The following is a 9,880-nucleotide window of genomic DNA, read 5'->3' as shown; positions in this document are numbered from 1 at the left end:
AAGTTAATTCAATTCATCGGGTCTTTGAATCTAGAAATTCACAAATTTTCACATTTGACATTATTTTTTTGTTCATTTTCGTTGTTTGTTTTAGAAAATACAATATCCCTCTTATTAATTAGACATATTTGTAATGTGATGTAATGTGAGGAGGAGCAGCACAAAAGCAATGATAAACTGATGATACTTGAAGTAACAATATATTTAAATCTTAATGAGTTGATCAATTAAATATGATTTAATTACGAATTATCTAATTTTCAAGGCTTTTTCAATGTGATTATTAGGTGTTTTTCTCCAATTCATATCTTTTGGATCAAATCTGCAAAATGAAGAGGTCTTTAGGTATGATGAGGATTTGTCAGTATTTGATTGTATGTTTTGACTTGTGTGTCTCATTCATCAGCCACTGCAGAGACACATCTGTATTGTGATGGACAATAAAGTTGATCTGCTTTTGATTGATACTTTATACATAAACAACAGTCTACGAAGTGATTTATGGATGAATTAATGATGACGGTAGTTGTTACTTGTAGTCCTAAATGACTGTGTTAGCCTACAGCTACTAGGCTATCAATAATTAATACCATTACAAAACTATATTTGTATTGTTGAACACGGTGGAGATTATGCGAAATCGCGATGCCTCTAAACAGTTTAGCCCTGGTTATCAGGAGATATGACAAGTCGCACTAAGTTTGAACCGGTTAGACAGACCTGCGTCTGTTGCCAAGAAACCTTCCGTTGCCCTGAAGGGTACGAAGGGAACACATACACCCATACACACACACACACACACACACCCCCACCACACACACCCCCACCCTCTCAGGCGGGCTCCTCAGTTCAGGGGAAGTCCAAGCGCTGAGCCAGCAAATTACTGAGACGCCACCTAGTCTAGGGGAGAAGGAGGGGGGGGGGGGGCAGCCATCGCAACCCCGTGAAGTCCGGGAGGCCGGAGGCAGTGTGAGGCATGAGAATATAGGTCATTAGTCTGGAGAAGACAGAAGGGAAAATCCCAGCCGAATTCAAAAAAACCGAGTCAGCGTTTTCAAGGAAAAACTATGGGGCGGAGGGTGAGCATAAATAACGTGCCCTTGACAGTGGCGACATTAAGTCTGCGGGGGAGCTCTTAGCGACACACAGAGAGACCCGGCTTTCTGAAAAATACGCTGATGTAAGGGTTTTTGTGTCATCAATCAAGTGATGTGAAGGGTAGGAATCCGTTGGAAGTCAGACATCTGAAGCCCGTATTAGTATAAATACCAGCAGTTTTGAAACAGCAGGCACACACTTGGAGCAGGACCTGGAAGACGCTTTTGGAGAAGGAGTCTCTAATCCCGTGCGGGCTCCGGCCTGCACGGAGGAAAACTTTAACTTTTTACAGAATCTCCGGACTTTGACTGTCGGAGGTTTTTAAGAAAACTTAGAAGGTTTTTTGAAGTCTAGTCAGGAGAGAAGGCTCACTCTGTCCAGTCCTGCGCTGGGTGAATCATTAACTTTTTCCTCCGTAAGCTACACAGCAAGCCCGTCTGCTGGCTGAATCAGCTTTTTACAGATCCTTTGTCTGTAAACTGCTCTGAAGGGGTTTTTGAATACTTAGGTGATGTTTTCTTATATTTTTCAGTTAACGATTTTCCTCTGCATTTTGGACCAAGAGACTATACTTTGATTTAAATGCAAATAAATAAATAACGAATTAGTTTCTTCGACCAAGTCCTTTTCTTGATATTTTCCTGAGAAGTCAGCCCTGGAGAGGGGTCACACCTCAGATGATCCCCTTCATCCCCTGAGGTAAGTTGTGTTTGATCCAGCTCGGTACATTACTGATGGCATTATTGAAATGCCCAAACCACACTGATACTTATTCTAATAAGAAAAAAAAAAAAAATTAATTAATTAATTTTTCAATTTTTTTATTATTGGATTAAAAAATCGTGAGGGGTCACCCCCCAATATCACGTAACATGGCGCCCAACGTGGGGCTCGAGAGGGATTAGATCCTAGAGACACTAGAACGTGTATTCTGGGTAGAACAGAGGTTCCCTCTCGGGTTAAAGTACACGGACCCTCCCAAGGAGAAAACAGAAAAGTGATGTGAATTCAACCAGCGAAATCAAGCTGAGGTGATATATTGAACTCTGCCAGAAGTGGTAAAAAAATCGACAATCCTCGACCGACGTTCGCAACACTCGTCCGTCAGTACCGGCAGTCAAGGAAAAGATTTTATCACTCTGCTCTCTCTATTAGGAATCGGTACCATGGATCGAGGCAGTCAATAAATCCTCTAAAAAACTTGACCGTCCTTCTCACAGGAGAAGGAGTCGTTCAGTTAAAACGGGACAAATAGACAGATCCTTAGTGTTAAAAAACTTAGAACCAAGTAGAGAGGAAACCCTTAAATTAAAAGTACTTCACGGGAGGGCATTTAAGAGATTTAGTGGACAGAGATATTGATCGCTGCGCATAGGTTTAAAGGATACCTAGCTTGTCGACACAGAGGCCCGGCGAGAGCATACGATTTTAAATAAAATAGTATAGTATCCTCCCCCGTCTAAAAACAGGGTGCCCTTTTTAGCACACCGCTGTAACACAGAGAAGGTCTAGTTGGGCTGATCACTCAATGCAATTAACGACTCAGGCACTGAAGAGATGAAAAAGGGCAAAATCCTTCCCGAGTCAATATATTGGAAGATTATATCATAGTTATATAACGTAGAGAAATTCAATGTATTGTTCGTAGTAATATTACAGTAATATTATTGCAGGGCTTAATGGTATTATCAGTATATGATTCTAGCATTTAGCAGAGACCTGAGAGAATGAGGCTCTGAAACGCCAAGACGTGTGGAACAGGGGAACTGATTGATTTCTCTCAGGATAGAATCAGGGTGTATGATATTACCGCAGTGATATCGCAACACGTTGGATTTTATTGCTGTTATATATTAAAATAATAGTATTTCGAAAATGGAGGAGGAAGGAACGGAATGGGGTTCAGATAGTGAGGACCCTCCTCATGGGAGGTTATCTCCCCCCCACTTTGAGCAACCGCGGAGGACATTATGTCCAGATCCCCGTAAATACGCTGATCCGGGTAGTTATTGCAGGGAATTAAGGAAAGCCCTGGAGCCCAGTGCTCCGCCACCATATAATCAGGAATGCACAGTATATACCATGAATACAAGATATCGGTTTAGAACATCCGTGTTTAAAACACTAAAAACGATTTATAAATTTGCAGTGTGGGGTAGTATTACAGTGTTGATTTTGGTTAATATTGATAAGTGCAAAATTTAAAAAGCCCCCCCCCTTGCTCCTAGCAGAGAGAGCAGGCGGAGGGGAGGGGGCAGTTCCCCCCCTCCTTTTGCTCAGAGAAGAGAGAGCGAGCAGGAAAGGAGGGGCGGCCCCCTCCTTTTTGCTCAGAGGAGAGAGAGCGAGCAGGCAAAGGAGGGGCGGCCCCCTCCTTTTTGCTCAGAGGAGAGAGAGCGAGCAGGGGAGGAGGGGCGGCCCCCTCCCCTTGCTTTCCTTCTTTCAAGGCCGCTCAGAATGAGCTAGAACCGCTCGCCCACACAAGTGGACTAAATGGCCCAAAGCCAGGCCGAAAAACGGCTAAACTTTCCCTAACTCCTTCCACCAGGTTGGAGAGGGAAAGATGCACTCACTGAGGTCCTGATTGAGCAAGCCTCTCCAATAAGGACCAATGTGCATGAGGGATTACGAAATGAGGGACACGACAAGGTCAATAGGTTTTTTGAAACAGAATCTAGTTCCTCTTCCTAACCTTAGAACACATCCAACACAAAGTGAGGTCACGGGTCAACAGTGAACGATGGTTGATGGCTTCAAGACAGCTACACCAGGAAAAAAGGAAAAAGGCAAGCATGAGCCTCACGTTGACTTCTGTGACCTCACACGTTACATTCCACAAGCCGGCTGGATCATCAGCTGCTCAGGGGACATGATTTTGCCTAGAATGAGCCTGGACAGCCATCTATTGGCATTCAGGGGAACTCCAAAATCACCGTTTCTCTAAATATAGTTAGGGTCTTTAATCCTTTAAAAGTATATCATTTTTTGTTTGTTACTTTACCAGTTCAATTCTTATCAGCCGTATATTTTACACGAGCTTTTCAGATTTTTCAGTTTCTCCTGCGAGGACATTTTGTTCATTTCTTATTTTATATTTTTGACGATCTTATCCTTTATATTAAGTAGGGATTATATACACATCGTTTGAGTGTTTTATGCAGTTGTTACGGACTGAGCAATTATTTTTAGTTTTAAAACTTTTTCAGACTTTTAAGTTGAATATTCTAGTTAAGGAAGGAGAGAGCCTTTTCAGATTTTTATGTTTTGATTTCTACACAATTTCTACCCTGGTCATTGTGTGAAAATGAATCTTGGACCAGATGACTGGCCCCGCCCAACGATCTATGATCCTGATCTGTGCTTTCATATGGCATACAGAAGGGCGAGGGCAACAGCAGCTAACAATATCCTTCACGATTGTATAAAACTTAATCGGCTGCGAGATAGCACGCCTCAGTCTAGAAAGGACAGGTTGAAACAGGTAGTCATTTAAGGTTTTCTCTTTCTTTGATACTTTACTGCTATTTTTGTTGAATAATTTTATCCTCATCCCCTGGATATATTGGGTTTAACCTCTCATCCCTGAGGTCTCCAGGTTAACCACACCGAATCTCCAAGCTCGGGGCAGGTCCAGTTGGACCGGCGGGTTGTACCACTGTCGGACTCGCCAGAATCACCCACTGCTATCTCTCCCTCTCTGTCTCCCAACGTCAACATGACCCTGACCTCTGTCCACTCTGTGGACGAAGAAATCGATCCCCGAAACGTGTACGGGCCCTTACGTGATGCAACGGACCTGAGGGACCATCAGCCCATCGGGGGAGAACCGGCCTACGCTGACCTGGGTCCTTATCAGTATCCAAATACTGAAACTGGACTTTCCGTGGGCCCGGGGGCCTGCATCGACTCTAACAACCAGGGGGTAGAGGAATATGTCCTCTGGGACAGAAAGCGGGCTGAGACAGGTGGCGTCTTGGACGGGAGATGCTGAACTATCGACAGTGACGGGTACTGGCGTGGCTCGCATGTGACTCTGGACATTGACTTTTCTGCTCTAGGAGAGAGAAGAAAAGAAAAAACACAAAAACAAAGAGGTTGTGGGTGTATTTTGTGTTTTCTGATATGTTCAACATTTTGTATCCTGTACTTTTATGATATCTTTGAGAGGTGGCTTTTGTTTTTGGGGATGGGGAGTGTTTTACTTTTTAGCGTTGCTTTTTCTTCTTTTAAACTATGTTTTCAGATAGGATTCATTTTCTTTTTCCTGTCTTTATTTCAATGATATAATTTCATGTGTTGTGTTTCAATATGATTCAGATTCCCATTGTTTTTCTGGGAATACCTGCTTTTGTGCATTTTTGATGATACAGAAGTTATGATGGACCTCTACTGTGAGAGTATGAGATGTTCTATTTTTCGTGTATCTGGTGCCATTCGAGAGAGGGTGTTAGGCGATGTGGCGAATTGGCCCAGATCGCATAGAAAATGGTTGATCTTCCGTTCACTGAGATAGACATTGTCAAAGGTTTTAGCCTCAATTAATCCTGGTACCTACCTTTTGTGTGATACAAGAACGAAGGTAGAGACAAGTCGCGATTCGCAAGAGAGGGTGTTGAACACGGTGGAGATTATGCGAAATCGCGATGCCTCTAAACAGTTTAGCCCTGGTTATCAGGAGATATGACAAGTCGCACTAAGTTTGAACCGGTTAGACAGACCTGCGTCTGTTGCCAAGAAACCTTCCGTTGCCCTGAAGGGTACGAAGGGAACACATACACCCATACACACACACACACACACACACCCCCACCACACACACCCCCACCCTCTCAGGCGGGCTCCTCAGTTCAGGGGAAGTCCAAGCGCTGAGCCAGCAAATTACTGAGACGCCACCTAGTCTAGGGGAGAAGGAGGGGGGGGGGGGCAGCCATCGCAACCCCGTGAAGTCCGGGAGGCCGGAGGCAGTGTGAGGCATGAGAATATAGGTCATTAGTCTGGAGAAGACAGAAGGGAAAATCCCAGCCGAATTCAAAAAAACCGAGTCAGCGTTTTCAAGGAAAAACTATGGGGCGGAGGGTGAGCATAAATAACGTGCCCTTGACAGTGGCGACATTAAGTCTGCGGGGGAGCTCTTAGCGACACACAGAGAGACCCGGCTTTCTGAAAAATACGCTGATGTAAGGGTTTTTGTGTCATCAATCAAGTGATGTGAAGGGTAGGAATCCGTTGGAAGTCAGACATCTGAAGCCCGTATTAGTATAAATACCAGCAGTTTTGAAACAGCAGGCACACACTTGGAGCAGGACCTGGAAGACGCTTTTGGAGAAGGAGTCTCTAATCCCGTGCGGGCTCCGGCCTGCACGGAGGAAAACTTTAACTTTTTACAGAATCTCCGGACTTTGACTGTCGGAGGTTTTTAAGAAAACTTAGAAGGTTTTTTGAAGTCTAGTCAGGAGAGAAGGCTCACTCTGTCCAGTCCTGCGCTGGGTGAATCATTAACTTTTTCCTCCGTAAGCTACACAGCAAGCCCGTCTGCTGGCTGAATCAGCTTTTTACAGATCCTTTGTCTGTAAACTGCTCTGAAGGGGTTTTTGAATACTTAGGTGATGTTTTCTTATATTTTTCAGTTAACGATTTTCCTCTGCATTTTGGACCAAGAGACTATACTTTGATTTAAATGCAAATAAATAAATAACGAATTAGTTTCTTCGACCAAGTCCTTTTCTTGATATTTTCCTGAGAAGTCAGCCCTGGAGAGGGGTCACACCTCAGATGATCCCCTTCATCCCCTGAGGTAAGTTGTGTTTGATCCAGCTCGGTACATTACTGATGGCATTATTGAAATGCCCAAACCACACTGATACTTATTCTAATAAGAAAAAAAAAAAAAATTAATTAATTAATTTTTCAATTTTTTTATTATTGGATTAAAAAATCGTGAGGGGTCACCCCCCAATATCACGTAACAGTATACTTATTAGACTCAAACTCTGAAGCGCTTTTCAACAAAAAGTAAGACAAAATATAAAACTTTAAATAAAAGGAAAGTATTTTTTTATATTGTTATAGTATGCTACACTATACTGTATTGAACCATAATATTATGTACTATACTATGTATTATATGTAGTAAAATCAAAAATAGAGAAATTCATTTCTGGGTCAGCGAGGACTCGTCCCCGGTGCAGCGCCGGTGTATGAACCGAGCGCACCAGCCGCTGCAGTCCGGGCCGTGCAGAGCAGCGCGGGGGGGGCGGGGTGAGGAAGAGGAGGAGGCGGAGGAGGCTTGGTAGATTTGAGGGCTCTCTGCTCTTGCGTTGTTTTTGTGCTCCGAGCTCCCAGCAGTCCGTCCTTCACTCCGTGCGGGACTCCACTGCGCTTCTCTCGGCCTGCAGGTGAGTGTGGACCCGGGCCGAACCGGAGCCGGTCTGTGTCGTTTACCCCCGCTCCCTGTTTAAAATCTCTCCCCCAGCCTCTGCACGGATTTGTTTCATTGTGTGCGCGGCTCGGGAGGCATCCACATCCACCACGACGGCCGCGTCTGTGGCGGAGATGTGTGCGTCCCTCCGCGGAGATAGACGCCGCCTATCTCGGGTCTAATTGTTCAAAACCTCCAATTAAAACCAGCAGAACCGTCGATGTGGTGCAGCAGCAGCAGCGGGTTTTGTGGCGCAAAGAGACGCCGAGCAGCGACCCTCTTCTCCCGGCTGTGTCTCTCTGCTTTCCCCCCTTTTCTCCATCGTGTTGTTGGACTTGTGTTTTTGTGCGTGTTGGCTTTAGTGCGCCAGAGCTGCGGCTGCGGGTTGTTTCGATGAACTCTGCAGCTTTCTATGTTTGTATCTCCACCCAGACGTCTGATGGAGATGATGATGGTGTTGGAGATGGTGGTGCAGGCGTGGTCGCCTGTGCTGACCTCAGCCCCAGCGCAAAAACACCAGAATATTCCACAGTGCTGCTCTGATATTCCTGCAGTGACCTTCTCTGTACTTTATGTTGTATTTATTTGATCTGTCTTGGTGCCACTGAAACACTCAAAGTGCATCTGTGCCTCCTAAATACATTTTATTCCGCTCCTGTGATATATCTGTGTCGTTTAAATACATTTTAAAAGATGCCAGCATGATTTAGGACTCTTCGTGTGGTTGTAAATAACAATATTATTAAGATTTCTTCCAGTTTTTGGTAGTTTATATACCTTTTTATCTCCTGTGTGAGTTGTTTTAATGTTCTGCAGTGAGTTGGCAGATTTGAAACGTCTTCTAAGGTGACTGCAGTTGTTCTGTGACAGTGTAAACGCTGCTGCTATGAGGCGTATTATTGTATTTTGGTGCAGACCCTGTTTCAAATCCTGTCGAGCAATTATGTAATCAGATACAGGCTGGACTGCTGCTCTCTCTCTCCTCCCTCCCCTTCTCCATTTCTTTCCTCTCCCTTTTCTCCTAATCTTCCTCCTCCGTTCCTTCTCTCATTTGACGCCTTCTTAAAATTCTTTCCACCCTGTTTACTCATTTCCCACCTTCCTCTGTCCTCTCCTTTTTCAACCATGCTCCCTGTGCTCCTTTCTTTTCCCCATACTGTTGCGTCCTCTCCTCATCTCCTCTTTCTCACCTCAGGTTTTCCCTTATCATCGTTTCCTCCCCTCTCTGTTCCCTTGGCCTCCTCCCCCGCCCCTCTCTTTAACGCTTTGATGCAGCAACTGGGAAACATTTGGCCACTTGTTGACTGGAGGCTTTTAAAAGTAACAGTAAGGTCACAGTAAGGTGTCGAGCTATCCTCATGTTCCTCAGCTGCTGCTTTCACAGCGTGCTGCAGTAAAACCTATTGAAGTCAAATCCCTTTTGAATGTAAATCAGTACATTTTAATGTTCCGGTCGTCAGGGAATCAGAACTAGCTTAAAGTTTCTTCTGCAGTTTTAAAAAATATTTCAAAATGTAGCGCTTTGAGTGGTCTGTAGACTAGAAAGTCACTTTATTGATGCCAGTCATACATGAGTCCCACTGAGGATGGGTATTTAAAAAGTAGCTACTCCACTGGGTTAGTATCGCATCGTCTCACTCGCAGTTACAAAGGTTTTATTGAATTAAAATCAGATTGTCGTTTTTCATATTCCACACACTCGTCAAAACCTGCCGCCTACATTTCCCACAATGCAACGTGACTGCAGACATTTTGGCTCTGAGATTAAGGTGCGCTACGCTAGTAGCGGCTAACGTAGCCTGGAGCCTCTAGCCTGCAGCAGAGATGAGTGTAAGCTCACTAGTTTCTAACTCCACTCCTCCAGATTCTGACACTGACTCAAGTGACATCACATGAGGCTGTTTAGCAGACTTCACGCAACTTTCTAGTACTTTTAAAAACATGTGCAGTAGAACTCCCCAACACAACTTCTACACTCATGAAGTAGATTCAACTGAAATTTAACGTGACTTAGTTAGTCGTGGATACAAACTTAACCGTCTTCTGCAGTTTGCCGTGTTCTCCTGTGCTGAACTAAATGGGAACCATCTTTGACTCTTCTAAAAACGGTTTGGTTTACTTTCCATGTGACGTTCGCTGACGTGGTCAAGAGGAAGACCTGCTGTTTGTGTTTACAGGCTCTTTAAAAGAAATGGAGCAGAGCCAGAAATGGATGGGGAAAGAGAACCGGGTGCAGAGGGCGTTTATGGGAAATGTGATTTTGATTTAGAGGCGCACTAAAAGCTATATGCAGCAAACATTTTCTGGACCTGTTTCCTCTGTTTTTTTTCCTCTGAAGTGTGGCTCCATTTGAAGCTGGTAGTTTTG

General features: G+C 44.3%; 1 protein-coding gene across 3 annotated transcripts in view; it reads left to right on the top strand.

Moving 5' to 3' along the window:
- Positions 1–619: 619 nt before the first annotated feature.
- Positions 620–9,880, top strand: part of LOC306786199 (spectrin beta chain, non-erythrocytic 1-like) — a gene marked incomplete at its 5' end in the record, with an annotated part of 94,509 nt that continues 85,248 nt past the window's right edge. For 2 of the 3 annotated variants that reach the window (XM_079280894.1, XM_079280896.1), the window contains one exon: positions 620–6,889. Of the gene's footprint in view, positions 6,890–7,384; positions 7,491–9,880 lie in introns of those variants that run through there. The other variant, XM_079280895.1, reaches the window with a different exon arrangement.

The sequence above is a fragment of the Melanostigma gelatinosum genome, assembly GCF_949748355.1.
Source record: "Melanostigma gelatinosum genome assembly, chromosome: 12".
Lineage (NCBI taxonomy): Eukaryota > Metazoa > Chordata > Actinopteri > Perciformes > Zoarcidae > Melanostigma > Melanostigma gelatinosum.
This window is presented reverse-complemented; position numbering and strand designations above follow the sequence as displayed.